Source organism: Hevea brasiliensis, chromosome 8 (genome assembly GCF_030052815.1).
Source record: "Hevea brasiliensis isolate MT/VB/25A 57/8 chromosome 8, ASM3005281v1, whole genome shotgun sequence".
NCBI classification, from domain to species: domain Eukaryota; kingdom Viridiplantae; phylum Streptophyta; class Magnoliopsida; order Malpighiales; family Euphorbiaceae; genus Hevea; species Hevea brasiliensis.
This window is the reverse complement of record NC_079500.1, coordinates 43,429,588-43,456,244: the sequence shown is the minus strand read 5'-3', so window position 1 is coordinate 43,456,244 and position 26,657 is coordinate 43,429,588.

Sequence of the window (26,657 nt, the reverse complement as noted above, 5' to 3'; positions counted from 1 at the left end):
GCCTACTTATCATTTATAAGTGCCTATCATGTTTGTTATATGGCATGAGACTCACCATTCCATCTTATTTATATCTCATATAAATAACTTGGGAACAAACATGAATACAATCTTTCTGGATAAGTCATGTCCTTATTATGAAGTATCCTCGATTGTGAACCTATTTATGATACTTCGTGCTAGAAATATTGTCACTCATATTCTTAACAACTTAAGAATAATATTTCTAAAAAAATATCAATGGACCTTTTCTATTACACATAAATATATTATGTAAACGGAAGAGTGGAAATGCCTTTTATTAATAAAAATATGTACAAGATACATACTAAATGATATGCTCTAGGGCATACTACTAACAATATAAAGGTGGCAACACCCAAATTTCTCAAATGCAAGAGAAAAACCATATTTCAGTCAAAGTAAACTTGTTCAAAGCAAACTCATTCAAATAAACATATTCCAAACAATTTACAAGTTTAAAAATGAAGAAAAAGTTAGTTGTGCACAAACCTTCAATAATTCTCCTTCCTTGTTACCTACTTCTACTTGTCCGTTCCAACTTCTTTTTCTACTGAAAATACACAAATAGAATACCTCATTACCAATCTCAATTGCTGCCAAGAACTTATTACATGCATGTTTAATACATCCCAAGTTAGCTTTGAAAATTTTAGAATATTTTGGTTTTGGGACAGCTTGGTGCCCCAATCTTTGAACCCAATTTATACCTAGTTTCGATCATAATTTGGTGAGGTGTTCTTCATGAAAATTGTTCATTTAGGTATTAAATTTATTTTCCTTTTTGAATTGCCTAATTCGGAGCTGTGTAGGTCAAGTTATGACTAAAATATGGTTACTGTTCACGTCACTATTTATGCTACAGAATCAGCTCTAGCAGATTTGTCAATCCAACTTCGTTCAGCAATTTGATCAAGTTAAGTCCATAATTTGGTCTAATGTTCTTCATACGAAATGTTCTAGTATGTCTTAGGTTTCCATTGGTTCAAGAATTGCCTAAATTGGAGTGTTCTAGAGAGAGTTATGGCCATGCAAAATTTACTGTTCATATGGTAAATCTGCAGTTCTGCAGATTCGATGATTCAACTTTGCTTAGCAATTTGATTGGGTTAAGTCCATAATTTGGCCTCAAGTTCTTCATATGAAATGTTCTACTATGTCTTACGTTTCCATGGTTAAAGAATCGCCTAAATCGGAGTTTTCTAGAGAGAGTTATGGCCATGCAAATTTACTATTTATATGGTCAAATTCTGCAGGTTCCAGAATTGTGTCTCTAAGTTCAAGCCAAGGTTTAGGCAATTTCTAGGCAGTTTCTGGGGTGGGTCTCTTCATAAAAATTCTAGCCCTATGTCTTAAGTTTCATTTCCAATTGGTTTCACACTAATTGGAGTTGTGTAGCTCAATTTATTAGCTGTCAAACACACTGAACTCAGTGTGCAAATTCTGCCCTAGGTTTAAAATTTTTATTTCTTCAATTATTCCCTCTAACCAACCTCAATTCACATTTAATTGACCCAAAATGACTATAATTTAGCATTGACACATCAATGACACTTCTTAGCATAAAACCCATAATTTTCAAACCCCAAAGTTTGTAATTTTCCCTAATCCTACCATTTCGTTACTTCCATTCATCAACCCAATGTCAATTCAAACTAAATAAACCTCAAATGATCATAATTTAACACTACACACACCAATTTCACTCTCTAGCACCAAAACCCAATTTTCCTATGAACCCTAATCTCCCATAATTAAATTTATGCAATCCCATGAAATCTTACTACTTTCAATCATACATACTACTTCACTTTAACTTAAATTTATCATCAATTTAACTAAAAATACATCAAACCCTAATTTTTCTCCCATTTGGCCAAAACCCTAGTTTAGGTTCCATACATGTTTTCTTTCATTTTCTTATGAAATTTCATCATAAAATAACTTCATTCCAAGCTTATACAACTAATCTAACATGAAAAGAAACTTACCTCTTGTTGATTTCTTTCCAACATCACTTTTCTTCCAATTCTTGTTCTCCTTGCTTTTAATCTCTCAATCAAAGATCTCTTTGATATTTTCTTTTAGAGGGCTATGGAATTTATGAAGGGAATTTAAGGGAATTAAAACTTGAGAGGGGAAATCAATGAGGGAAAGAAGTGGAAGAAGAAGAGAAAAAGAGAGAGAGAGGAAGAGAGAGGAGAGGGTGGTGGCATCTTATAAAAAAAAGAAATGAAGAAGACATTTGTCTTCTTATATATATATATATATATATATATATATATATATATATATATCCCCAAAATTAGCTTATTAAAATTATAAATTTTAATTGTGTCATAAGGATAATTAAACTTAAATTTTTATTCCTTTTTTTTTTTACATTTACACTTAATTTTTCCTTTTAATTAAATAATTAAATTTAACTATCAAAAGCCCATAAGTCTTTCATTTTAATTTTGTCATAATGGAAATGAAAGTTTAAGTTTTCATTTCATAAATTTTCCCTTACATATTTTTACTTGAATTTTTCTTCAATTTTTACCCCAAAATTCAATTCATTAATTTCATTTAATTTAATTGACATTTTGGTCAAAAGTCAACTCTTGAGGTGAATTGACCAAAATGTCCCTCATCGGGTCATAATCCTTCTTTTTATAATACCCAATGAGTCCTTAGCTTTTTTGTTCACTAGAATTTTTATTGTGTCTATCTTAATTAATTTTCTATTTATTATTGGTCCTCAAGGTGTCTTTGAATAGTATTAGTCACGAACCAAAAATGGTACTATTCATAACTCGAAGGTTCGGGGTGTTACAAAATTATGGACTTAACTTAATCAAATTGCTGAACAAAGTTGGATCGTTAAATTTGCCAGAATTGAAACTGCAGGGTGAATAGTAACATAAACAATAACCGTGTTTTGGCCATAACATGAGCTACACAGCTCTGAATTAGGCGATTCAAAAAGGAAAATAAAGCTAAGACCCAGATGAACAATTTTCATGGAACACCTCACCAAATTATTGGGTCACTTAGTGCCCTCACTAGGTAAATATTGGGGGCACTAAGTGTGACACCCCTTTCCCGTGTACAGTATACCCGAGTAAGCAATGTCACACGGTGTACCGGCACACTCTAATATACCTTAATTAATTTTTATCATGCTTTTGAATATAATTTGTGAAATATAATGTATTTGAGCCATTTATCGAAATTATAATTTATTTGAGGTTCCGAAAATTTTAAAGAAAATCCGGCAGAGTACCGGCTAAAAATGGAGAAAACAGTTCTTCGGAACCTGTGAAAAACACTTCCAATAACCATATTCTATCATCTCAAATTCCAATATCATCACAAACTCAATATTTTTCAACATCATGTTCTCAATCATCATTTCTCAGGGTACTCATATAAAAACAACAAATAAATACTCAAATTACTTCCATACATAACCATAAACCTTCATTATTTACATGAACCTCAAAATACATTACATAAGTTCAACTACATATGAGAAAATAAAAATTTAGTTACAAAATACCAAAATGACACCTAGTGTCCTACCAATGCACTGCAGAAGTTGTGGTGACACGGACACTGTGCAGAACTGCAGGATGGACTCACCCAGTCTGCGGTCTACTGGGCTCACGATCTGTATCTCCAGAACCTACGTGTGGCAAAAGCAACGCGCTAAGCAATAATGCTTAGTGGTGCAATAATAAAATAAAAGAAAGTAGCAGAGAATAAATATGTATTGAATGTATATGTCTTATTTGTTTTGTATTTATTATATTCATTTATTTCTTTAACTTTGTCCATTTTCATTCATTTGGTTGCCCAAGTAACCTATACTAGACGACTGGACTGGATAAACGGGTAAACTGGCATTGGGTATCTAGTACCTCGAGCCGTCACACCATCGGTCACATATGCATCTCCCGGTGTGCAACAGAACAACTAACAAGCTGTAAATAGTATTAGGCACGAGGCCAAGTCTCAACACAATATCAAAATGGCTAAAAGCCATAAGATCACAGAATGGCATAATGCCATGTGCAGTACTGCTAACTGAACCCTATTGGCATGCCAAACTATCCAAACCAATCTTGTTAAGTATACTAGGGAATTTGATACTTTAAAATTCTTCAATTTGTGAATTTCAAGTTTTGGTGTCACTATTCACCTCATTGGTCAACAAAAATGTTGACTTTTTGATAGAAAATAGGTACATTGGTTTTGGCACTCCCAACATACCACATTTTGCATTCAAAACTTGTTGGCATTAATCACTATTACCATTTCTAAGTTTAAACCAAGTGAGCAGAATTTTTTAGTTTTTGTATCTAAACTTCACTGTTCCATTAATGACTGTTACAGTGAGAATTTGAAGAAATGGTAAACATGAAAATTGTTCCTTATTTTGTCTAGTTGAATTTATTTTTTTGAATCACTCCATTTGGAGTTTTGTAGCTCCAGATATGGTCCAAAAACCACAGCGGGCCGGATTGAAAAAACTGCAGAATTACCAAATCTACAGTACCATGAACAGTGACTGTGACTGCCATTTGGGTTAGGTTATGATCATAATTTGGGGTAGGTTTCTTCATGAAAGTTGTTTTTCTGTGTCTTAACTTGTTGCTGTAAAAATGTCAGGTCAATTGACCATATCTACAGTGAGTTATGGCCAACTGTTCATTTGGTCATTCTGCAGAATTGGCTTGCAGGGTACCCGGATTGGGGCCAACTTTTGGTCCTCTTGCTTTGGTCTTTTGGGCATGGTTTCTTCAGCAAAAATGTGCCATTATAAGTGTTAGTTTCATGTCCAATTGGCCAAACACCAATTGGACTAACACAACCAAAGATATGGCAGTCCAAGTGGGCTGGAATTACAGCCACCCTGCTGCACTCACTGGCCAGCATACTCCTTCACTTTGCCATGCTATATTTCAGTCCAATTTATGGTCAAATTTCCTCAAACGGTCACTAATTGACCATTAGAATGTTCTTCAACAATTTCATAAGCCAAGTCCACATTTTACTCTCAAAACCCTAGTTTCCATTATAAATTTTCATAACATACCTTAATTGCTAACTCATTCACTAACCACATGCATACATGCTTTAAACATGATCTCTAATCCACTTTAAGTCTATCAAAACACTCCATCATTATTCCTTCCTTAGGGCTGCCAAAATTCATGGTAGGCATACACACAAATTTGGTTCATTTAATTCACAAATTCATGTTGATTTCAAGTCCCTAACATGGAAAATAAGAGTTTTAATTAGATAGGTGCACTAACCTCTTGTAGGGCAGAATTTTCCAAGCTTCAATTTCACTTTCTTTTGTTTTCTTGGCTGCCAAACACTCTAGCAAGGTTGGGTGACAAATTTTAGTGAAGATAACTAGGGCTTTTGGTGGAAGAAAGCTAGGGAAAATCAAGCTTGAAAAAGCTTGCAAATAGGTAACAATGGTGGAGGTTCATGGCAAGAGGAAGAAAAAGAAAGAGAAGTCTGATTTTCTTTCCATTTTCCAGCCCATTTTGGCTTTTAAACACATTTATGCCATGTGTCAACACATGAGTGGGTAAAGGCACACTAATGACATCATGTGATGTCATAAATTCCCATTTAATTCATTTTTTTTTCTTTTCTTTTCTACTCATTTTCAATTCAATTTTTAGTAATATTTATTCATATTTTATGTCATAATAATTATTTACTCAACTGGACAAGTCGGCCAAAAATCACCTCTGAAGGCGAAATGACCAAAATGCCCTCCATTTGGCTTAACGGGTCAAAATTATGCATCTGATTGAAAATTTTTTAAATATTTTCTTGGCATTCTAATGCCATAGGAACCTCAATGACCCTTCTCTGGAGTCCCAAAAATTATTTTATGAATTTTTACAGGTCTAGGGCTCCAAGTTGCGAGAACCGTAACTTCCCTCTGGGTTACCCATCGCTTGGGCACCGGCTCATTTAACTTGGTTGTATTTTATTTCTAAAATTTTTCCTAAATTTTTCTTATTAATATTTGAGTTAATTATGGTTCCTCACTTTAGTTTAAATATTTTTCCGAACGTTCTAGCTGTCCGGACCGACACCGGTCACCGGAACAGTAGAATGTACGGAGTTGCTACCGGGAGGGTGTTACACTAAGCTATGCAAGACCAAAACTTTCTAAAATTTACAGAGCTAACTTGGGATATATTAAACATTCATGTAATGAGTTCTTGGCAGCAATTAGTATTAAGGTATTCTATTTATATATTTTCAATAGAAAAAGAAGTTGGAACGGACAAGGAGAAGTAGGTAACAAGGAAGGAGAATTATTGAAGGTTTGTGCACAATTAACCTTTTCTTCATTTTTAAACTTGTAAATTGTTTGGAATGTGTTTATTTGAATGAGTTTTCTTTGAACAAGTTTACTTTGAGTGAAATATAGTTTTTCTCTTGCATTTGAGAAATTTGGGTGTTGCCACCTTTATTTGGATATTATGATGAATTTAAATGTGTTTATTGGTTTATAAATGTGATTGTTGAGTGGGAAATTTTTTGGAAACTGTTTTGAAACCACAGTTAGCATGACAGTCCCTTTCGAAACTCCCTAGTATTAATGGCTACTTGGGGTTGATAATTGATATTGATTATGTCTCCCATTAATAACGGTTAAGGGGGTAAGATTACATAAGTACTCATTAGCTAGCTAGCCCTTCCCTCATTAATAACGGTTAGTGAGGTTGAGATTGCTTTATCGTGGTGTACAACACGACACTGATCGTGAAATTTTGTGTCATGGCCTGAACTGTGTGTTGATGTTGGCAACACTAATGCTTTGTGAATTGTGATTTATGAAGTGTGATTTCTCTTTTGAAATGTTATTCCAATAAATGGCTCTCATGGACTTAGAACTATTGTGAAGTTTTCATGCTTAAGAAAAATGTGATTTATTATGCTTTGACAAATTGTATTTTACCTTGAGTTTTAAAGTTATTAGTTGCATACCACTGAGTGATATGCTTAGCGATAGCTTCTTTATGCTGTCGTAGGTAAGGGAAAGGAGAAGGCTGCCGAGTGAGAGACTTGGAAGCAGTATTTTGGTATTGATTATGAGTATATATTGTAGGTATACTACTGTAATTTCTTTTTGATGTATTTTGTACCTATATGTATGGATGTACGGACATTGAGCAGTTTGTATTTGAAAGCATTGCATTGCTATCACATTTTGAGTTTGTAACTATTTTGTATTTTACTTTGAGACTTATGAAAATATAACTTTTATAATATTTAGTCTATCATTATTTCCAATGAATGTTTACATGGAATTTTAACTATTCTCATGTAGTTTTCTGCAAAAGAATTGATAAGATAAAAAGCTATGATTTGTTTTAAAATCCTTTGTATCATAACTAATGGGTTATCAGTAGGTGGAGTTCGGTAATTCATTAGGTATGCTACGGGAACATGTTTTGCCTTACTAGGGATAAGGTGTGACATGTTTTAGTGGTATCAGAGCTTTGGTTTTTATACAAGTTTTGAAATAGCATGTTTGAAAATTTTTGATAAGTGCAATTGCTCAACTGTCATTAATTGATACATATAGTGCATTACATCATAAATGTGGACTAATGGGGGGAAATCTCCTTGTGTTTGTTGTCCAGGGAGTAGAATTCTTTGTGATTCAGTATGGAAGAGGGGGATCACACAGTAGAGCAATCAGTAGTAGCTGAGGTACAAGGGGAGGCCCCAGCTCCTTAGAATGCCAGTGGGTCAGCTACACCCGTCCCGCCTATGCAGTTTCCTGCTCAGTTCGCTTAGCAGATGGCTGCACTATTTCACCAAATGGCTGGCAATATGCCAGTCCAAGCTCCTGTGCAAGCACCTCCAGTGCAACCACCATCCCCAACCAGACTATATGATAAGTTAATAAAGTATGGGGCAACAGAGTACAAGGGTACAGTGGACCCATTGGAAGCTGAGCAATGGTTAGAATAGATGGAGAGAGTATTCAAGAAACTGCACTGCATCAATGATTTGAAGTTCGAATACTCGGTCTCTCTACTGCATGGAGATGGATATGAGTAGTGGAAGACCATTTCTCACAGTTTGGTTGAGCCCCCTGTGTTGACATGGGATGACTTTCCCAGAGAATTTAGACAAAAGTATATTCCTAGCACATATATAGATATGAAGCTATAGGAGTTTCTTAGTTTGAAGCAAGGGAACAGGACTATAGATGAGTATGAGAGAGACTTTTCCCGCCTCAGCCACTATGCTGGAAGCCTACTCACTGCCAGTAGAGACAGATGCAATTGGTTTGAGGCCGATTTGAGGCCTAGTTTGAGATTGCAAGTGGTTGGGTTTTGACATGACAACTTCTCTGGGTTGATATCACAGGCCCTTGAATTAGAAAGGATAGAACTAAAAGGTGCATCTGAGAAGGTAACCACTAAAAAAGAGAAGAGTAGTAAGCCTACAGGTCAGAGTCCAAGTAACAATTCGAGTAAGAGAAAGAGCTTTGGGGGACCAAGTAACAGAGGATCTAGTAGGAGAAGATTCTTAGGGCAGAGGCCACCTAGATCTAGACAGCAGACATCTAGGGGTTCCTTTCCTACCCGTGCTTGCGAGACTTGTGGTAGGACTCATGGAGGAGTATGTTATAAGGCCATAGGAGCCTGTTACAACTGTGGGGGAAGTGGGCATTTTGCTAGAGATTGCACTAGTGCTCATAGGTCTGGGCCGCCTACCACCATTGAGGGATCTGTTCAAGGTTCTACTTCCAGAGGACAACAGACAACTAGTAGAGGCCGAGGTAGGGGTAGAGGTAGAGGTAACACTTCTGACAACCAGGGCACAGCGAGCCAACCAGAGCAGAGTGGTGCATCAGCCAGAGTGTACACCATGCGCCAGAGGGAGGAAGCTCAGACATCAGATGTTATGGCTGGTACTTTCTCCATCTTTGATAGAGATGTATATGTGCTGTTTGACGCTGGTTCTACACATTATTATGCTAGTGCCAGTATTACATGCTCTGTTGCTATTCCTTGTGTGAAATTGGATTATGATGTTCTAATGACTAGCCCTTTAGAACAAGAGGTTAGGGTGAACAAATTGTATGAAGATTGTCCTTTGGTGATCCAAGGACATACATTCCTATCAGACTTAATTTAAATGCCCTTTCGAGATTATGATATTATCTTAGGCATGGATTGGTTAGCCAGGCATTACGCCATGATCGACTGTAGACTAAAGACAGTCACTTTTGGTCTTTTTGAGTATGCAGACGTAGTGATACACGGGGAGAGGCAGTTATTGCCATCCAACATCATTTCAGCTGCACTTGCTAGAAAAATGATTAGAAAGGGATGTGAAGCTTATCTAGCTCATGTGATAGACACCCAGGTGGGGAATCCAGATCTTAAAGATATTCCTACAGTATGGAATTTTCCGAATGTCTTTCCAGAAGAATTGTCGGGATTGCCTTCGGAAAGAGAGGTGCAGTTTGAAATTGAGACTATGCCTGGTGTGGAGCCAATCTCCATCACTCCTTATAGGATGACACCTACTGAGTTGAAAGAGTTGAAGGTGCAATTGCAGGAATTGTTAGATAAGGGTTTCATCTGCCCTAGCGTGTCACCTTAGGGAGCACCAGTATTATTTGTGAAGAAGAAGGATGGTACTCTCCGCTTATGCATAGACTACAGACAGTTGAATAAGGTGACCATAAAGAATAGATATCCTCTACCATGGATCGATGATTTGTTTGATTAGTTGAAGGATGTAACTGTATTCTCCAAAATTGACTTGAGATCGGGCTACTACCAGTTGAGGGTATAGGAGCAAAGTATTCCCAAAATTGCCTTTAGGACTCAGTATGGCCACTATTAGTTCTTGGTAATGCCATTCGGGTTAACTAATGCTCTAGCTATTTTTATGGGCATGATGAACACTATCTTCAGGTCATATTTAGACTAGTTTGTTATGGTGTTCATTGATGATATTTTGGTGTACTCAAAGAATGCAAAGGAACACGACAAGCACTTGAGGATAGTATTGCAGACTTTAAGGGAGAAGCAGTTGTATGCCAAACTATCGAAATGTGAGTTTTGGCTAATGGAGATTACATTTTTTGGGCATATTGTATCTGTAGAGAGTATTTAGGTGGATCCTAGCAAAGTAGAAGCTATTCTTAATTAGAAGCCACCTAAAAATGTCACGGAAGTTTAGAGTTTTCTTGGTTTAGCCGGGTATTACCGAAGGTTTGTGAAGGGATTCTCCATGCTAGCATCTCCACTAACCATGCTACTTAGGAAGGATGTAAAATTTCAGTGGACTAATCGGTGCCAGGAAAGTTTTGATGGGTTAAAGAGGCATTTAGCTGATGCTCCAGTCTTATCCTTACCCACTTTGGGTAAGGAGTATACCATATACAGTGATGCTTCTCATAACGGATTAGGCTATGTGTTAATGCAAGATAGGAATGTCATTGCCTATGCTTCACGCCAACTTAAACCGCATAAGAGGAATTATCCTACGCATGAGTTGGAGCTGGCAACCATTGTCTTTGCCTTGAAGATCTGGAAACATTACTTGTATGGGGAGAGATATTATATATACATAGATCATAAAAGTTTGAAGTACTTGGGCACACAAAAGGAGTTAAATTTGAGGTAGAGGAGATGGTTAGAGCTGATAAAAGATTATGATTGTTTGATAGACTATCAGCTTGGAAAAGCTAATGTTGTAGCTGATACTTTAAGTCGCAAGACTATGGCTGGTTTGAGGGTTTCTCCATTGTCCATGGTGCATGAGTTAAGGGCATTGCATGCTAATTTGGAGATTAATGAAGATGGGCCGATGGTAGTTACTTGGCAAGTGAAGCTAATGCTGGCAGAACAAATTAAAGCAGTTGCACAGAAGGATGATAAGTATGTGAAGTTAATGGAAGAGGCTCGGGATGGCAAAAAATTAGAATTATCAATAAATGATGAGGGCTTGTTGTTATATAAGGGCAGAATGTGCATTCTTGAGAATGTTAAACTGAGGTAGACCATTTTAAAGGAAGCACATGGTTCACCTTTTGCAATGCACCCTGGTAGAACCAAAATGTACAGAAGTGTGAAAGAGCACTATTGGTGGAGAGGAATGAAGAAAGACATTACAGAATATGATGTCAAATGCCTAACTTGTCAGTAAGTAAAGGCAGAACACCAAGTGCTTGCAGGGTTGCTACAGCCATTGCCAATTCCCAAGTGGAAATGGGAAAGAATCACTATGGATTTCATGACAGGACTTCCACGTACATAAAAGAATCATGATGCAGTTTGGGTTATTGTTGATAGATTGACCAAGTCTGCACACTTTTTGCCAGTGAGGATGGATTACAGCCTGGAAAGATTGGCCAAACTGTAAATTGATGATGTGGTGAGGTTACATGGAGTGCCAGTGTCTATTGTGTCGGACAGAGACCTAAGGTTCACTTTTAGATTTTGGGGTAGTCTCCAAAAAGCCCTAGGAACTAGATTGAACTTTAGTATAGCATTCCATCCACAGACAGATGGCCAATCTGAAAGGCTCATTTAGATTTTGGAGGATATGCTTCGGGACTGTGTGATTGAGTTTGAAGGGAGTTGGGACACACACTCGCCTTTAATTGAATTTCCCTACAACAACAGTTATCAGTCAAGCATTGGGATGCCTCCATACAAAGCACTTTATGGCAGAAACTGTAGAACTCCCTTGTATTGGGATGAAGTGGGTGAGAGGAAATTGATTGGCCCAGAATTAGTGCAGCAGATGGAAGAAAAGATTAAGCTCATTAGAGACAGACTCAAAGTTGCAATGGATAGACAGAAGTCCTACATTGACCTAAAGAGAAGAGATATTCGGTACAGTGTGGGTGACAAGGTGTTCTTGAAAGTTTCCCCATGGAAGAGGATAATGAGGTTTGGCATGAAGGGGAAACTAAGTCTTCGCTTCATTGGGCCGTATGAGGTTCTGGAAAGAGTGGGTTCATTGGCATATAGACTTGCATTGCCTCCGGAGTTGGAAAAGATTCATAATGTCTTTCATGTCTCCATGTTGAGGAGGTACAAATCAGACCCCTCTCACATTTTGCCAGTAAAGGAGATTGAAGTGAATCCAGACCTGACATATGATGAAGAGCCCATAAAGATCTTGGCATATGAGGTAAAACAACTGAGGAACAAACAGATACCTTTAGTCAAAGTGCTGCGGAACCATCATTCAGGCTAGGAGGCTATATGGGAGCGTGAGGAGGACATGAGGGGGCAACATCCACAGCTATTTAGAGAATGAGACCAGGTAAATTTTGAGGACGAAATTTTATTTACAAGGAGGGGAGAATTGTAGCACCCCGAACCTCCGAGTTATGAATAGTACTATTTTTGGTCTATGACTAGTACTATTCAAAGAACACCTTGAGGACCAGAAATAAAAGGAGAAATTAATTGAGATAGATACAATAAAAATTTAAATGACTTAAAAATTTAAGGACTCATCGAGTATTATTAAATAGGAGGATTATGACCTGATGAGGGGCATTTTGGTCAATTCACCTCAAGAGTTGACTTTTGACCAAAATGTTAATTAAATTAAATGAAATTAATGAATTGAATTATGAGGTAAATTTGAAGAAAAATTTAAGAAATAAAAACGTAAAATTTTATTTCCATTATGACAAAATTAAAATTTATGACTTATGGGCTTTTGACAATTAAATTAAGTATTTAATTAAAGGAAATGAATAAGTATAAAAGGAAGTCTTCTTCCTTTCTCTCCCCCATAGAATTGCAGCCCCATATTCTCTCCCTTTCCCTCTCTTTTATTTCTTCTTTCTTCACTCTTCCACTTACAATCTCTCTCAACCCATGATCTCTCCACTTGTCCTCCATGGGTTTTCCATCTAATTGGCAAAGAACATCAAATTAATCTTTGATTTAGAGATTAAAAGCAAGGGGAAACAAGAGATTAGAAGAAAATTAAAGATTTGGGGAGTTGGAAGGAAGTCATCAAGAGGTAAGTTCTTTAATGCTCATTTAGTTATACAAACGTTAAATTAAGTTAGATTATGATGAAATTTCATAAGAAAATGAAAGAAAACATGTATGGAATTTAAACTAGGGTTTTGGCCAAATAGGAGAAAAGTTAGGGTTTGATGTCTTTGAATGAAATTGATGATGAGATTAAGCTTAGTTAAAGTAGTATACATGATTGGGGCAAAGAAATTGCATGAGATGTGTATAAATTTAATAATGGGAGATTAGGGTTCATGGAAAAATTGGAGCTTTGGTACTATAAATGAAATTGGTGCATGTAGTATTAAATTATGATCATTTTAGGTTTATTTAGTTTGAATTGGCATTAGGCTGATGAATGGAAGTAGTAAAAAGGTAGGATTAAGGAAAATTGCAAACTTTGGTATTTGAAAATTGTGGGGTTTGTGCTAGGAAGTGCCATTGATGTGTCAATGCTAAATTATAGTCATTTTGGATAAATTAAATGTGAATTGAGGTTGGTTATCAATGCTAAATTATAGTCATTTTGGGTAAATTAAATGTGAATTGAGGTTGGTTAGTGGGAATAATTGAAAAAATGAAAATTTAAACCTAGGGCAGAATTTGCACACTGAGTTCAGTGTGTTTGACAGCCCATAAATTGAGCTACACAACTCCAATTGGTGTGAAACCAATTGAAAATGAAACTTAAGATATAGGGCTAGAATTTTCATGAAGAGACCCAACCCAGAAACTGCCTAGAAATTGCCTAAAACTTGGCTTGAACTTGGAGACAAAATTCTGGAACCTGCAGAATTATACACATGAACAGTAAATTTTGCATGGCCATAACTCTCTCTAGAAAACTCTAATTTAGGTGATTCTCAAATTGATAGAAACTTAAAACATAGTATAACATTTCATATGGAGGACTTAAGGCCAAATTATGGACTTAACCCAATCAAATTGCTAAGCAAAGTTGAATCATCAAATCTGTAGAAAATCTAGAATCTGCAGATTTACCATATGAATAGTAAACTTTGCATGGCCATAACTCTCTCTAGAAAACTTCAATTTAGACGATTCTTGAACCAATGGAAACCTAAGACATAGTAGAACATTTTGTATGAAGAACATTAGACCAAATTATAGACTTAACTTGATCAAATTGCTGAACGAATTTGGATCATTAAATATACTAGAACTGAAACTACAGGGTGAACAGTAACGTAAATGGTAACTGTTTTTTAGCCATAACTTGAACTACACAGCTCCGAATTAGGTGATTCAAAAAGGAAAAATAAAGCTAAGACCCAGATGAATAATTTTCATGAAGAACACTTCATCAAATTATGATTGAAACTGGGTAAAAATTGGGTTCAAAGATTGGGGCACCAAGCTGTCCAAAACTAAAACTTTCTAAAATTTGCAAAGCTAACTTGAGATACATTAAACATTCATATAATGAGTTCTTGGCAGCAATTGAGATTAGTATTGAGGTATTCTATTTGTGTATTTTTAGTAGAAAAAGAAGTTGGAATAGATAAGGAGAAGTAGGTAAGAAGGAAGGAGAATTATTGAAGGTTTGTGCACAACTAACATTTTCTTCATTTTTAAACTTGTAAATTGTTTGTAATGTATTTATTTGAATGAGTTTACTTTGAACAAGTTTACTTTGACTGAAATATAGTTTTTCTCTTGCATTTGAGAAATTTGGGTGTTGCCATCTTTATTTGGATATTATGATGAATTTAAATGTGTTTATTATTTTATAAATGTGATTATTGAGTGGGAAATTTTTTGGAAACTGTTTTGAAACCACAATTAGCATGACAGTCCCTTTCAGAACTCCCCAATAGTAACGGCTACTTGGGGTTGATAATTGATATTGATTATGTCTCCCATTAATAACGGTTAGGGGGGTAAGACTGAAGGAGCAGAAGCGTGAAAAACATAAGTTTAATTAATCAATTAATTGCAAACCAAACCTATTTAATTAATCAATTAAACTCTTTAATTAATTAATTAATTAAATTATATTTAATTAGGTGATAACTTGTGTATGTGTGTGACTTACAAGGCTCATCACTAATTAGCAATGAGATATGATATCAACTCTTAATATCATCAGAACTCTTTCTTACGATAAATGATTTCTCTAAATCATTTTATGTACCTCATAGACCATGGTTATCACCTAGCATAGCATGCCATGGCTACCCAATTAATAAGGTTTACCTTAAATAAACCTATAATCATATGTTACCATGCACTAGAATCTCTTTGTTATAAAATCCCAACTCAAGCTGGAGTCATGGTTTATGTCAAACCCCATTTGCTATGAATATTATATTCTCTTTTAATTCCAGTTCTTGATTAAAAGATTTTCTCATTAGAAACTCTTTTCTGAATAAATCTATCTATCTTGGCCAAGAACTTAAAACATCAAGAACAATTAAATGAACATAGGATTTTGTCTCTATTTACTTAGAGGAACAGATTTCATCTTGATCAACATCTACCTCCATATATAACTAGTAGGAGCCAACACATGCCCATATACCCATACACAGTACAAGTATGAAAGCAGTATCAAACTCAAACCACCTATATACAAGATAACTGTGTTATAGCAGGTCTAAAGATTATATGCACTGATATGATTTATGACAATGCATTGACAAGAGTAAACTCCATGTGCTTGTCATAAGTGTCATTGGTTCGGCCTACTTATCATTTAGAAGTGCCTATCATGTTTGTCATATGGCATGAGACTTACCATTCCATCTTATTTATATCTCATATAAATAACTTGGGAACAAACATGAATACAATCTTCTGGATAAGTCATGTCCTTATTATGAAGTATCCTCGATTGTGAACCTAGTTATGATACTTTGTACTAGAAATACTGTCACTCATATTCTTAACAACTTAAGAATAGAATTTCTAACAAAATATCAATGGACCTTTTCTATTACACATAAATATATTATGTAAACGGAAAAGTGGAATTGCCTTTTATTAATAAAAACATGTACAAGATACATACTAAATGATATGCTCTAGGGCATACTACTAACAAAGACTACATGAGTACTCATTAGCTAGCTAGCCCTTCCCTCATTAATAATGGTTAGTGAGGTTGAGATTGCTTTGTCGTGGTGTACAACACGACACTGATCATGAAATTTTGTGTCATGGCCTAAACTGTGTGTTGATGTTGGCAACACTAATGCTTTGTGAATTGTGTTTTATGAAGTATGATTTCTCTTTTGAAATGTTCTTCCAATAAATGGCTCTTATGGACTTAGAACTATTATGAAGTTTTCATGCTTAAGAAAAATGTGATTTATTATGCTTTGAAAAATTTTGTTTTACCTTGAGTTTTAAACTTATTAGTTGTGCACCACTGAGTGATATACTCAGCGATAGCTTCTTTATGTTATCGCAGGTAAGGGAAAGGAGAAGGCTGCCGAGTGAGAGACTTGAAAGCAGCATTTTTGTATTGATTGTGGGTATATATCATAGGTATACCCCTGTAATTTCCTTTTGATGTATTTTGTACCTATATGTATGGATGTACGGATATTGAGCAATTTGTATTTAAAAGCATTGCATTGCTATCACATTTTGAGTTTGTAACTATTTTGTATTTTACTTTGAGACTTATGAAAATGTAACTTTTATAATATTTAGTCTATCATTATTTTCAATGAATGTTTACATGGAATTTTAACCATTCTCATGCAGTTTTCTGCAAAAAAATTGATAAGATAAAAAGCTATGATTTGTTTTAAAATCTTTTGTAGCATAACTAATGGGTTATCGGTAGGTGGAGTTCGGTAATTCATTAGGTATGCTACGGGAACATGTCATGCCTTACTGGAGATAAGGTGTGGCAATCTCTCTGTTACAAAATCCCAATTCGAGCTGGAGTTATGGTGTCACACCCTACCCCTCTATAAGGCATAACATGATCCCGTAGTATACCTAATGAATTACCAACTCCGTCTACTGATAACCCATTAAATACATTACAAGGGATTTTCAAAACTTTTCTTACTTCTTTTACAGTGGTGAGCACTATTTACAGGTGTTAAAACCTTTTTGAACTAATGTGATAGAATTGACACATTTGAATTATTTGGAATTTCTGTAAAAATTTTGGCAGAGTGCCCTCTGTATTTTGGATAAAACAGTTCTTCAGAAAACCTGTAAAAAGCACTTCAATATGTATTTGCAAATCTCAACTCCAACATATTTCTCAACACAACATTTTTCTCAACTCAAATCCGCAGTGATTTTTCAAAGACTGAGATACAAGAAATATAATACAAAACTATTCAAGTAAATGAAATCTCAAATTTACATTTACAATAATTTACATTTAATTACATACTAAAATATTTTACAAGAGTTTCTATACAACTGCTCAAATAATTTACATACATATTATTACATGCATACATCAAAACCTATGTACATGGGTATACCTATGATATACCTGGAGCTGATCTGAATATATCTTCAAGGAAATTTACTTACTGCTCTATGCTCTTCTTACCTGCGACAGCATACAAAGCTATCGCTGAGTGGTGAACTCAGTGGTGCATAACTATAATTTAAAACATAGTACAATATACATTGACAAAATTTACAGTAAATAAATTGGGAATCTGAATACTCATCAAATTTCAAAACTCAAAATATTTGTTGCCAATAATGTAAATCATTTGTATAAATGACTTTGATCACAAAATTCAATTTATCAAACCATGACTAACCATTTAAGTAATTCAACAAAATCAATTATACATAAACCATAATTGAAATCACAATTTCTTACCATTCAAAAGCCATTCTGTATCTCAAAAATCAATCTTTATCTCACTAATATGCAAGACTAATCCGAAAGGGCCATATTCGATGTGATTCTAACTCCCTATGGTCGGGGAGGTCGAATCAGATTCTAACTCCCTATGGTCGGGGAGGTCGAATCATCGTGCACAGTACCATCACAATAATGAGTCTTCCGCAAGGGATATAACGATAAAATAAACTTAGATCTAACCTCAAATCAGAGGAAAATCTAAGCCTGTGCACGTACCATGGTAATCAAAACACAACTAACTCCATTGTCTTCTCAACAAATGAGAGAGACGGGTAATAACCTAGTCAAGCATCTATAGTGAGATATAAAACAATATTACAATCCATTTAGTGAGCATAAATCACAATATAATTCGATTCAAAGTCAATTCTAATATCCAATAATTTTTATGCTCATCACAATTCAAATCATAAATTTGCATTTTTCCATGAAAATTACCTTCACAATTCAAAACATGTTCTATCACAATTTTCCAAAACATAATTTGTTCAATCCATAACAATGCTTAATACTTGTGGAAATACCATTTCACAAAGCTGAATTCATACATACTATAACAATTTTCAATAATCATTGAATTAAATCCAATGCTTGTTAAACATAATACATAAGAAAAATATGTCATTTAATCATGTGAAATATTCAAAGTAAAATCAGTTAAAAACTAGTTGTGCACAAACCTCTGATGACTGTCTCCTGGTCTGGACTCAGTGTTTCCTTCCCTTTTCCTGAGTCTTTGGTAACTGAGAAACACAATTTGAAGTGTTTCAGTACTAAATTAAACTGTCTCTATCTATAATGTTCGATAAGTAATTCACTGAATTCAATTATTCACTGAATACCTTTATTTGCTTAGTCAGCCTAATATGTCGACCCTCGATGTTTTCTAGGTACTTTAGGTTTTAATGTTATTAATATGTCATATTCGATAGTATTTTAGAGTTGGTACGTTTTACCAACTCATTTCTTATTTAGTGCATTTTAATGCAACTTGCTGGATTCCGGGATACTAGTTTGACCTAGCCGGACGACCTAGTTCCCTCGGATTTCGGGTTTCGGTCAAAACTACAAACTTGTAGATCTATGTCTTATTGCACGCGGGGAAAAATTTTGGGTCATTCTGAGTTATGTAGACCAAGTTATGGTCATTATACTATTGTTGGTCAAATGGCATCAAATTAGGTCATTTTAGGTCAATTTGGTCAACTTTGGTTCGGCCAGTTTTTGGACCCGAACTTGTGCAAGCTGTTTGACTTGCTTCTGGTCATTTCTGGGCTTTGGTGTCTTCATAAGACTTGTAGGTATGGGTCTTAACTATTCATGGTTAAAATTTCAGGTCAATTGGACCTGCTTTGAGTGAGTTATGGCCTAAACACTCACTGCTGCCCAATTGGTCATTTTTCAGGTCCTAATTGTACCTAATCCGAATTGGTCATTTTCTTAGGTCACCTTGCAAGCAGAATTTTGGTATGCTTTCTCAATGAAAGTTGGCACATTTTGTGCCTAGTTCCACCTCCAATTGGTCTCATACCAATTGAGGTTACACATTTAAACTTATTGGCTAAAATGTACACTTCCCTTGGTTACTTTGCTTAACACACATCAATTACACACATTTACCTTGCAATATGTTTACTTCCCTACCAAATCTGTTTTGATACATTACCAAAACTATATATTACTTTACATTAACATCACTTTGGGCAGATTACAATTATCCTCAACATACCAAATATAACTCTAATTCCCAAAGTTCAAATACCATTACACATACACATAAACATCACTAGTTTTTACATACACTTTACACAACAATTTCATACACATATCCTTCAATCCTTAATGCCACAATTCTGCCCATATCTTCATGAACACATACACTTATCCAAGAGTTTCAAGACTGCCGAAATTGTCCTTCAACACCAAAGTGTCCTACAATTCATTAAATCCCATTCCAAGTGCAAAATTCACCATATACATGTGAAGTAATTCACTAGGTTATTAAATCATCACAACCAACATAATTCTCATCAATTATATGTACAAATACTCCATCAATACATGATTATATGGCTGCCCAAAAATGGATATCTCAATACTCTTCAAACTTAAAAATTTCCTTCACAAAACCAACACCCATAACATGTATACAAAGTTTATCAAAGAAATCTTCAAAAATGCTAACTTACCTTATGGTTGAAACTTGCCAAACCTTGATTAAACTTCTTAAAATTGGTATCAAACTCTTCCTTGTGATGTGAGGATAAAACTTAATGAAGAAACCTAAGTGATTAGAGGTGAAATAAAGGAGTTAATGGAGCTTTCTCAAATTTTGGCTATGGAGTCTTTAATGGAGTTCACTTCGGCATGGGAGAAGAAATGAAGATGATGAAGTATTTGGTGGGTTTAAATCTGCCCATTAGTGAATATTATAATCCCTTAGTGGTCCACTCACATAAGAAATTGATTTTATATGTTTAATTTTCATTTATTCCACATTAAACCCATAGTTTTTGCTATTTTCTTTAAGTACCACCAAATTAATTTTTCATTTTATTTTCTAAGTGTAATATTATTTATTTTTAATGGACATTTAGGTCAAAAGACAATTCGGGAAGTCAAATGACCATAATGCCCCTGTTCGGGTTGCATTCCCGATTTTTCGGTATCACCGGGTTTTGTCCGTTTTTCGATTTCTCACTTTTCTTTGTACTAATTATTTAATTTTTCTTTGATCTTTCTAATGATATTTATTCTTCAATAAGGGTCTATTTAAGTCCTAAAAATGTTTTCCAGGGTTCCCCGCAGTCCAGGGCTAGTCAACGGTCCACGCCGTGACTTCCCGGTGCGGTCACCCATCGCTAGGTTTCCCGGCTCGCTTAACTTGATCACATTTCTTTGCTATTATTTTTCCTTTGTTTTTCTTGTATTTTCTTTTCTTGTATTTCATTATTTTATGTCTCCTCACTCATATTGAAGTGTAGTTCTAGGCATCCTAGCTGTCCGGACAACACTGTTCACGGGAACAGCAGAACGCACTACCGAACTTAGGGGTGTTACATATGGTTAATGTCAAACCCCATTCACTATGAACATTATGTTCTCTTTTAATTCCAGTTCTAGATTAATTAGATTTTCTTATTAGAAACTCTTTTCTGACTAAATCTGTCTGTCCTGGCCAGGAACTTAAAACATCAAGAATAATTAAATGAACATAGGATTTTATCCCTATTTACTTAGAGTGACAGATTCCATCTTGATCAACACCTATTTCCATATATAACTAGTAGGAGCCAACACATGCCCATATACTGATACACAGTACAAGTATGAAAGTAGTATCAAACTCAAACCACCTATATATAAGTTAACTGTGTTATCTCAAGTCTAAAGATTATATGCACTGATATAATATATGACAATGCATTGACAAGAGTAAACTTCATGTGCTTGTCATAAGCGTAACTGGTTCGGCCTACTTATCTTGTATAAGTGCCTATCATGTTTGTTATGTGGCAAGAGACTCACCACTCCATCTTATTTATATCTCATATAAATATCTTGGGAGTAAACATAATTACAATATTTCTGGATAAGTCATGTCCTGTGTGAAGTATCCTCGATTGTGAACCAATTTATGATACTTTGTGCTAGAAATACTGTCACTCATATCCTTAACAACTTAAGAATAGAATTTCTAACAAAATATCAATGAACTTTTTCTATTACACATAAATATATTATGTAACACCCTCCCGGTAGCAACTCCGTACATTCTACTGTTCCGGTGACCGGTGTCGGTCCGGACAGCTAGAACGTCCGGAAAAATATTTAAACTAAAGTGAGGGACCATAATTAACTCAAATATTAATAAGAAAAATTTAGTAAAAATTTTAGAAATAAAATACAGTTAAGTCAAAAGAGCCGGTGCCCAAGCGATGGGTAACCAGAAGTAAGTTGCGGTTCTCGCAACGAGGAGCCCTAGACCCGGGGGAAAAATTATAAAATAATTTTTGGGACTCCAGAGAAGGGTCATTGAGGTTCCTATGGCATTAGAATGCCAAGAAAATACTTAGAAAAATTTTTCAATCGGTACAGACAATTTTGACCCGTTAAGCCAAACGGAGGGCATTTTGGTCATTTCGCCTTCCGAGGTGATTTTTGGCCGACTTGTCCAGTTGAGTAAATAATTAATATGACATAAAATATGAATAAATATTACTAAAAATTAATGTGAAAATGAGTAGAGAAAAGAAGAAAAGAAAATGAAAGAAAAACCTAAATATGACATCACATGATGTCATTTGGAGGGCTTCCACCAATCACAACCTAATAAGCCAAATTAAAAAGAGAACAAAATGACAAATGAAGACACAAAATTTCTGGTTCTTCTTCTTCATTTAGACGTGAATCTCTCCCTCTCCCTCCACCATTTTATCAAGCTTTGAACTTGATTTTCTCTTCATCCACTCACTAAAACCCATAAGTCTCTTCATCAAAAATTAATCCCACACCTAGACAAAGCTTTTGGCAGCCTAGAAAAGGAAGGAAAGTGAAGTTTTAGCTTGAAGAAATCTACCCTACAAGAGGTTAAAGTGAGGTTAGTGCTATCCTTTCACTCTCACTCCTTTAATCCTTGTTAAAGCATCATTTTAAGTTAAGAAATTATAAGAGTTTGAAGTAAGTTATATGTGTTAGGGCATCTTTAATTTTTTGCAGCCCTAAGGAAGGATGAGGTTGATTGTTTTAATGAATTTAGAATGGATAGAAATGATGTTTAAGGTATGAATATGCATGGATATTGAATTAGTGTGCTAATTGAGGTTTATGGATAATTTAAATTGGACATTAGGGTTTTGAGAAGTGAAACTTGGATTTAGCTTATGTAATTGTGAAAGAACATTATAAGGGTCAATTAGTGACCATTTTAGGTATGTTGACCATGAATTGGACTGAAAAATAGTATAGCCAAGTGAATGTGTAGGCTGCCTTGTTAGTGCAACAGAGGGACTGAAAATTCAGTCCACTTGCACAGCCATAACTTTGGCTGTGTACGTCCAATTGATGTTTGGCCAATTGGACATGAAACTAGGATTATAATGGCACATTTTTGCTGAAGAAACCATGCCCAAAAGACCAAAGCAAGTGGACCAAAACTTGGCCCCAATCCGGACACCCTGCAACAGCCCCTGCAGAAATGACCAAATGAAGAGTAACTGTTCATTTGGCCATAACTCACTGTAGATTTGGTCAATTGACCTGAAATTTTTACAGCAACAAGTTAAGACATAGACAAACAACTTTCATGAAGACTACCCCAAATTATGACCAGAACCTAACCCAAATGGCAGTCACAGTTACTATTCAAACCTCCAACTCTGCAGATTTTCATTTGAGCAGTAATGTTTGGATGGCTATAACTCTCTCTAGAAAACTCGGATTTAGGCGATTCTTGAACCGATGAAAACCTAAGGCATAGTAGAACATTTCATATGAAGAAAGTTAGACCAAATTATGAACTTAACTTGATCAAATTACTGACCAAAGTTGGACCAAAATCTGCCAAAACCCAAAAGTGCAGCATGAGCGATTGCGTGAGCGATAAACTTATTTTGGCCATAACTTGAGCTACAAAACTCCAAATGGAGTGATTCAAAAAAGGAAATTCAACTAGACAAAATAAGGAACAACTTTCATATTTACCATTTCCTCAAATTCCTACTACAATAGTGCCCAATGGAATAGTAAAGTTGAGTTAGCAAAATTGAAAATTTTGCTTCTCTTGGTTTAAGCTTAGAAATGATATTAATGCTTAATGCCAACAAGTTTTAAATGAAAAATGTGGTATGTTTGAAGTGCCAAAGTCAATGTACATATTTTCTATGCAAAAGTCAACATTTTTGTTGACCAATGAGGTGAATAGTGTCACCAAAACCAAAAATTGGCAATTTTGCCAAAATGACCTAAGCTTTGAGAAAGTGACCAAAACCAACAAGTTTTGAATACAAAAATGTGGTATGTTGGGAGTATTAAAACCAATGTACCTATTGTTTATGCAAAAGTCAACATTTTAGTTGACTAATGAAGTGAATAGTGACATGAAAACTTGAAATAAGCTTGGAAATGGATTTGGTAATTGATTCCAACAAGTTTTAAATGCAAAATGTGGTACATCGGGAGTGTTAAAACCAATGTACCTATTGTCTATGCAAAAGTCAATATTTTTATTGACCAATGGGGTGAATAGTAATCAAAATGATTAGTGAATTAAGATGAAGACCTAGAACCAATTCTAAGCTTAAATGCTTAGAATTGTATGACAAATATGGACTATGCATCCTAGTCAAAAATTGTTAAAAAGAAATTTAGGCCATAAATTTGAAATCCATGAAATATTCATGGATTACTTGAAACATGAAAAATAAGTCACCTAATTGATGTGAATAGATAGTTAGGGCATATATGCCCATCACAAATGGAATTCATAAAATATTAGTAACTCAACTTGAAATATAAAATTTGTAATTACATAAGTAGATTCTTGAATGTATAAATGAGAAAGGAAAAATGTTTTGAATACAATGGTACATGTGAACCATTGTTTAGAATTGTGATCAATATGAATAACATAATGAATGGATAAATAAACCATATTAATGTATGAATGAGACATTAGTTCTCATTATTGTAAAGAGGAGAAGTATTTTGAGTACAATGGTATAAAAGAATAATTGATGTGAATTGTGATCATATAAATGATCAAATGAATGTATGAATTATGATTGAAATTTATCATGAAATAATGAAGTCATAAAGCACAATATATTAACATTTTAAAATATCAAATGCCCTAGTATACCTAACAAGATTGGTTTGGATAGTTTGGCATGCCAATAGGGTATTGTTTTAGCAGTACTGCGAAAGGAAAGGCTTTATGCCTGTATTCATGGCTTTATGCCCGTATTCATGGCTTTTATGCCCGTATTCATGGCTTTTATGCCGATTATGTGATATCATGGCTTTTTAGCCATACTGACTGCATACATGGTAGACGTTCTGCGTCCCATGGTATGACGGCCCGAGGCACCGCGGTGTCCAGTGCCAACGACCCGTTATCGATCCGATCGTCTAGTATAGGTTACTTGGGCGTCAATTAAAGTATTATTCAATTCAGCTAAGTTAAGTTAAGTATAATGAAAATCCAGTACAATTAAATTAAGTATTGAATGAATAAGCAAAAGAGATTAGCAAAAGAAACATAACAAAAATATAAATTGCAGGACCGTACAGACTTGAAATACAATACAGATAGAATAAATTATATACCTGCTAGTATTACTGAAAAGTTATAAACTAAGCACTTCCAAAGAGGAACAAACTAGTATATAAGATCGTTGATACTAGAAATACCATACCAAATTAAATTGATTCTTGAGTATCTGAATTATCATTTATTTCTTTCTTTACTTGTATATATTATTTCTGGTTATATTATTGCACCACTAAGCAGAAATGCTTAGCGCGATGGAATTGCTTCCTCGCGCAGGTACTGAAGGTAAAACCAGTAGACTGTCGACTGAGATTTTTGGAGTCCAGAGCTGCAGAAGTGTCAGAAGAGTTCAAGATTGTCACCTCCTCAGCAATGCATGTAGATAGGGCTCATTTTATACATGTTATGTATATTGTGCATTCCTAGCACATTGTAAATTATTTGTATATCTTGTACAAAATAAACTCATGTAATTAACCTATGAATTATGGAAGCTATTCAAAGTAAGTATTTTAGTATGTGAATTGAATTTGAGTTATAATGAGATTATACTTGTGAATATTGAGATATTGAAAATCTAATGAGATTTATGAGAAATCTGGATACTGTATTGAGATACATTATGTTTGAAAATTTTTGAGACTATTAAGTTTGAGAAATTGAGTATATATTGAAATTGTCTTTGGCGAGTTGGAAGAATCATTAGTCCAAATTACAGCCGACACTTTGTCGGATTATCGTTAAAATTTTTGAAATTTCCAATTTAGTTAGATTTTGATAAAAGTAAAAATAGCCTAAATCTTCAATAAAGTTTTTGAATAAATAAATCAAGAACTGTAATGAAATCAGATAAAATAGAGTGCTCCGGCACACTGAGTGGCATAACTTGCTCGGCTACACTGTAGTCGGGTAAGGGGTGTCACATATTATGTAAAGAGAAAAGTGAAATTGCCTTTTATTAATAAAATATGTACAAGATACATACAAAATGAGATGCTCTAGGACATACTACTAGTAGTCTATCCCCCATACATCAAACAATTCTACCTCAAGTATACCATGCAGTGGCATTTCATTCCTTCTTGAAGTGTTACCTATTCTTTGGCTTTGATCACAAGCTAGCATAAAGGATCTCATATCCTTAAATAAATGTAGCCAGTAAAACCCTGCTTGCAAGATCTTGGCTACTGTTTTTGAAGTGCCAATGTGTCCTCCATATAGTGATGAATGGCAGTGTTGCAGAATGCTCTCTATTTCCTCTTCTGGTATGCATCTTCTTATCAGCCCATCATTACATCTCTTGTACAGCAGAGGTTCCTCCCATGTGTAGAATCACACATTATGCATAAATTTCTTCTTTTGCTAATAAGTCATGTTTGGAGGCAATACCCTGCATACAAGAAAATTAACAAAGTAAGCATACCATGGAGCTTGGGAGAATGCTAGT